We start from the raw sequence: 6,370 nt of genomic DNA on the forward strand, positions 1-6,370 counted from the left end.
TTTTCAAAAGAGAGAAAATATTTAACTAATTATGTCGATGGGTTGGAAAAGAGCTGATACTTATATTAAACAGTGGTGAAATATGTTCTGTTCCAGTGATAAATGGAAAGGATATTAGGCATATAATCCTAGAATAGACTTTCAGACCTGCAGGACTGGATGACTTTGAAAATAATTGGCTGAAGAGCATTCCCTGTTACCTCCATTGATAGGTCTTACCTCTTGGAACACAGGTGAGCATTCAGAAAACTGCAAGAAATATATTTAGTACAACAATATTTAAAGATGCTGTTGATGGTGCCATCTTGCTGCTCATTCTGGCTGTTTCCTGCTCCATTAAAAGAGTGTTTGGCATCTGTTAGTTTACCTCCATCAAGGTTTTTATACACTGTGTCCTGTAACCTTGGTTTACTTTTGCTAGGATGCGCAGAACAAGTTTTTACTTATTTTGTGACTCAACCCTCAGCAATTTTTCAACACATTAAAATACTGCTAGCTACAGTGAATATAATAACTTAGCATTAAGAACATTGCTGCTGCAGGCAGAAATAAAATACAGGGAGGGAGCTCCCTTTTTATTCAAGTGAATGCTTTCACCTTCTTGGATAGCATAGTGTTGGAAACTTATGCAGACTTGGTTGTCTGCTGTGTCTCCTGTGCTGCAGATTTGTTCTGGATGCTCGTTCTGTTTCTTACTGTGCGACCTTGCACTTGAGGGTATGAGATTTCATTGAGCTTGGGTGTGCTCAGCTGAGTGGTTCAAATCACTTTGTAAGCAGTTCTATCTCTGTCTTTTACATTCCTCTGCAAATATTTGCATAGCCAGACATGGTTTTGTATTTCTCTCTAAATCTGGGAAACAGTTTTGCTTGGTGTCAGGCCTTGTCTAATGAGAAACATCCTTGTTTGACAAGAATTTCCTCATTTAGAACAGCTTTTTGTAATCTGCCACCTACCTATTCCTAATTTCACCCAATAATAGAAATACACAATAGCGTAATACTTTTAGGAAAGCACTCAAACATTTATGGGACTTACATCTTACAGTATAAATTGTTCCTGATATTCTATCTTCTATAAGTTGTGATAAATTTATATATTTTCTGCACTCCCTATTTTTTACTGGTTTTAATATTTTGTTTCAGTTCTTCTGGTATGATTTTATGCATCAATAGCTTATGTAGTTATTCCTGACTTTGATCTGCTGTTCCCTCTTAAAGCAGGCTCTTACCTAAAGTTGTTAACTGACTGAAAAGTGCTGTAAGCTTAAGAACAATAGCTACTTTCTTTCACTGTATTTTTATTTTTTTTTTTCAAATATTGGGATGAGTGTGTTGTGTTTGTGGTGGAGTGATACCCAAACCCGGAATTATTTATTTGTTCAATTCATAAAAATTGAAACCCCTCATTTTCTAGCTTGTGATTAAGATTTTCAGTTCTCTAGTTCTGGCTGAATACTTGAAAAATATGTTGCAAAACAGGAGCATTTGGGGGAAAGTAAGCCCCATTTCATTAAGAATTTTTTCAACATCTTATATTTTAAGAGTGTTTTATCAGTTCCAGTAACATTTCTACTTATTATTTAATGAACAAAAAAATGATAGGTTAGCACTGTTCACTTCATTTGGTGAAGCTGATCACTTTGACGTTTGAAATTGCTGTTATTGCTGTTGGAACAGAAAAAAAAATCTCAAAAATAAAATGTGTGAATCAAGTCTGCTGGGCTGTACCCATTTGATCCAGAGAGCAATAAGCATGTCAGACTTTCTGTATTGAAATTGCTTATGCTTCATCTATGGCCAGAATTGTGAATAACCTGACTTCTGATGACCTGGTGGTTGTAATCTATGACCTGTTTTCTTCTCCTTTCAAAAAGGATACAAAACTTCATACTCCCCAAAGTATTAAGCTCAAATTCTTGTGTTGCCCAAGCAAGTCATCTTACTAGCCAGTGTCAGGTGGCTTATTGATGTTTTAGTGAACTTTCATTTTGTTTGACTATTTTTAATTTTATGTAAATCCTCTTTTTAAATTTTAATATAACCCAATAAAAGTGTGTTTGGAAGCTGAAAAGAAGCTGATATTATAAAATTGTTGTGATCTGAATACTGGTCTTTTTCTCCATTTCTGTATTTCATGGAGTGCCTCTTAGTCACCTCTTTTTGGGGTCTTCCATACAATTACATGTGTGCAGGTAATATGTCAGGTAATATGTACCTTTCACCTCTTAAATATGTAATTACTGGGGCTGTGCTGCTGCCTGGGAGCTCGTGATGAATGCCCCAAAGGATGACCTCTCTTAAAAATTTGCGGAACCCCATAAGCAATTTAAGGCTGAATTTGGAACCTACGTCCACAGTCCAGTCAAAGGAAAGTGATGTGGGAATACATGCTTGGTGGAATAATCTAGTCTCAAGCTTTCATGGGTTTTGGTGTTGATAGACTAGTTAAGGTTCTGTATATCTGGACCTCTGAAGAAGTGCCCTTTCCTATGAATCATATTTGTGTAGATAGGAAAAAACCCATAATTTGTAGGAAATACCCATTTTATTTCATTTTGCACTCTATCATCCATAGAGTATTCTGCTCTCCAGACTGTCTGGTTTGGTGGGGGAGATTTTTCTGATTCATGAATTGTCTAAAACAATGAAAAGAAGCATGAACTAGGATCTTAATCAATTTTGCATCTAGCTGAGTTTTATAGACTCTTAAGCTAGACTCTTAAGCCTTTTTCCTGTCTGCTTGTTTTCTTCTGAGGGCATGAATTTCTGCTGAGTTGATTAGTTGGTGACAAAATGTTAGCAGAAGGATGGACGTGGCTGCTTCCCTACAGTTAGAGCCCCCTTGTAGTAAGGTGGTGCAAACTTTGAAATAATGGGCACAGGCATCAGAGCTTTGGTTAAAAGAAGTATAGAATAAAATTCCTTTCTTCTGTTCCTTTACAACTACTTGATATAATTTAGAAGTTAGAGCTGGAGTGTCTTCAACAAAACCAAACTCGTCTGTGTGAGAGATACACCTAGATTATTTCCCCTTTTTATCCCTACTTTTTGCTTTCTATACAGTCCTCACCGAGTTGTATTCATTACAGAAGGATTTCACGAAACGGATATTTAAGGTTTTTTTTCAAATATATGGATACTATTCAATGTTGGTAAATCTTAAATTAGTTACAGAGCAAACATGATGCAGTACTTCCTTCATTATGAAAGGTAGTGAACAGAGCCTCATGTCATTTGGGTAAAAATACACACGTGTGTTAGACAGTTGGAAAATTTGAGGGGAAAAAAGAAAGCCACAATGATTTAATACTTCTTTATGATGGCTTGCCAGTGAAGACAAGGAAAGTCACACTGTCAGCTCATCACTCTGAACCCCATGGTACTATCTGAAGTGCTTCATGTATCATTCATTACAGCAGGTAGAGGGACAGTGAAATGTGGTTCACTTTAGCAGGAAACTCCTTTAGGACTGTTTGGTTAAGTGACTTAATGGCTTATTCTTAATGTTCTTTTCTTTTGTCTTGAGACCTTATAACTCAAAATGACCGAAAATAATTCAAATTCTTCTTGGCAGCAGGTCACCTGTGAAATATTTTCTGTCCAACTTTATTACTTTTGAATACAAAATGCCAAGAAAAACATGTATGCGTGTCTGGGAATATATAAAAAACGTACAGATATATACATCTTATATGTACATGTATGGCTTTTTTTAATGTTCTGTATGTTTATGTGGGCATTTACAGTGGCAACAAAGAAAAAGTGTTTAAATCAGATAATCTGTACCTCATTATAATCTGCTCCACTTTAAAAGCACTTAAGTTTTGACATGAGCCACTGATAAGTGACATAAAAGCAGAAACAAAGGAGAATTTAGAAGCATGACTTAATGGGAAAGATGTAGTGACACAAAGATGAGAGCTACTGAACATTTGGGGAAAAGAGGGAAATTCAGAGGCAGAAAACTTTGGTCTGATTTTTTTTCTGAATTATTTTTTTGTAATATGGAAAATATATAAATATGTTTCACAGAGGAATTTTTAGAAATCATTCAATTCATGTACAAATAGAAGAACATGGGAACTCTGTTTAAAAATGAAATGCCTGAGAACTTCCTAGAAGGATAATTGCAATCATTCTCCATATATCTTTCAAATTTCATTATCAGAAGAGAAAAAATGGACAGTAAAAATAAATGTTTAATTTAGATAGAATTTTCCCAGAAAAAAAAAAAAATCCATTCTTAGGTAAACTGTGGTTTTTTGCAGATGTAGAAAAAATGACAATTTCAAGGGTAGTGGTGTCTTGGGCTGTGATCAAAGAAATCACTGTTAACAGTCCCTCTCTGTAAGATTCTGATATAAGCAGAACAAAACAGATTAAATACAAATCTGACAAAAGGATATGAATCCAAGCAACACATACATAAAGTGTCAATAACAAGTATCTGTTAAGTAACTCTTTTCCAGTTTATGTTTTATAATTGGCCGAGCAAAATGGAACTTATTTATTAGCATTTTGTGATCTACTAAGCAGTGAATGGGAGAGGTAATAGCAGGCAGCTGCTGGAGGCAGAGAGGACTGCTGCTCTCCTCTTGTACTCCTCTCCCTTAAGGCACAAACCATCCTCACAAGTACTAAAGGAAGCCTCCTATTTACATTTAAAAAGCCTGACCAAACCAAAACCAGAGGCAATTTTGGTTTGTATATGGTCTTCTTGGAGCCTATGAATTTCTAACCTTCTACTTAAAAGAGATGGTGTATTAACTAATTTCTTTTAATAATAAAAGCTTAGACAGAAAGTCAACTGTGAATCTACAGAGGAGTCAAAACATCCTTTTACTTTTTTTTTTTTTCAGTATAGCTGTAGAACTACTTGTTGTTGCCTTTAATGTTCATTGTTAATCAAATCTTGTTTTGTGTCTTATCTTTCTGGCTTTCTGATACGCTCTAGACATGTTTATACTCTTGCTGTATATTAATTTTTCATTACCTATCCTTAACATCACTTCCTGTGTAAATCCTTTCACAGGACACATTGTTTACTGAAGGTTTCTGTAATTGGTGTACCACTACCAAAAGCTCCTACTGAGAACTTCATGCAATGTAGCCATGACTGCTCAGGTGTAATATATGTCTTGAAAACTGCTTCCAACGTTTTATTATCTTCAAAGCATCTCAAAACCAATATTTGTTCTAATCTTGCATTATAACTGCCCCCCCCCCCCCCCCCCCAAGTAAATGTGAGTTTACTTGGTTTAAATGAAATAAAACAGAAGCTAATGTTATGGCTTGTTCCAAACACGCCATAAAGTTGGACAGACATCCATGCACCTTCTGAACAGACTATGGGTACAAGTAGATGGAAATACCAGTTTGTAGCACTGTAGTGATGCAGAATTTTAAAGTGAGGGAGAATTATTTTCTTATTTCCAGGAAAACTATTTGACAGGTGCTTTCATTTTCTTGGCAGGCAGTACCTCAGTTACTGTCGAGGCACTTTTACCACCCCCACATCCCCCCAGTAACAAATAATGGCACACAGAAAGGCTGATCTGTAGTTCTTAATCTTGGTTACATAATGAATAAGGCTTGTTAAAGAATTGAAGTGTTGGGTATGAAAAGTCATAACTGTTCAAAGACCCATCATTCCTCTCCAGCACTGGACACTTGTGGATGTCAACTGCTGTCCTTTTGCATTGTCTGCTGAAACTACTGGAACAGGTAGGCTGCCTGGAACCTGATCTTCCTGAGCGTTTTGCACAGCCTTAAAAAAGCCCAAAAAACCAAAAGCTGAACCTGAAGCAGAAGCCTCAGAGATTTCCCTTCCTGTGTCCTTTTCATAGCAGTAACCCCAATCAGTAGCTGAAGGTGTGAAACTATTTAGGTGCTGTGTAGGGGTGATCAGTGCCCCTCATCCCACAAAACTTTCTAAATCATGACTTAAATCCATGTTAAAAAACAAAGAATATGATCATTATCTTATACCTAGTGGTTTTTATTTAACTATTATTTAAAGTTTTAGGTCCTTTTGTTGTTTCTATATTCTTCCTTGAAACTTGCTAAGACCAAAGAGTAGTGTCTTGCAAAGTGTCTTGCAATAGTGACTTCCTCAATCTGCACACATTTTAGGGGGAAAAGTTGTTTTTTTGGGAGATTGTGTTTGCCATTTTTGTATCTTGTTGTGATACTTCTTGATGTGATGACTGCCTTGTTGTAATAGCTCCTGATAGATCTTCTGTATATACTTTAGCAAGAAGAATTGATCAATAACCTGTATTTTGGGATAGCTGTTTCTTGAGATTTTAGAGATGGATTTTAAATATTCATCTGAAAATGATATGCTGCTACTGTGTATGTGAAATAAA

Source organism: Molothrus ater, chromosome 1 (genome assembly GCF_012460135.2).
Source record: "Molothrus ater isolate BHLD 08-10-18 breed brown headed cowbird chromosome 1, BPBGC_Mater_1.1, whole genome shotgun sequence".
In the NCBI taxonomy this organism is placed as follows: domain Eukaryota; kingdom Metazoa; phylum Chordata; class Aves; order Passeriformes; family Icteridae; genus Molothrus; species Molothrus ater.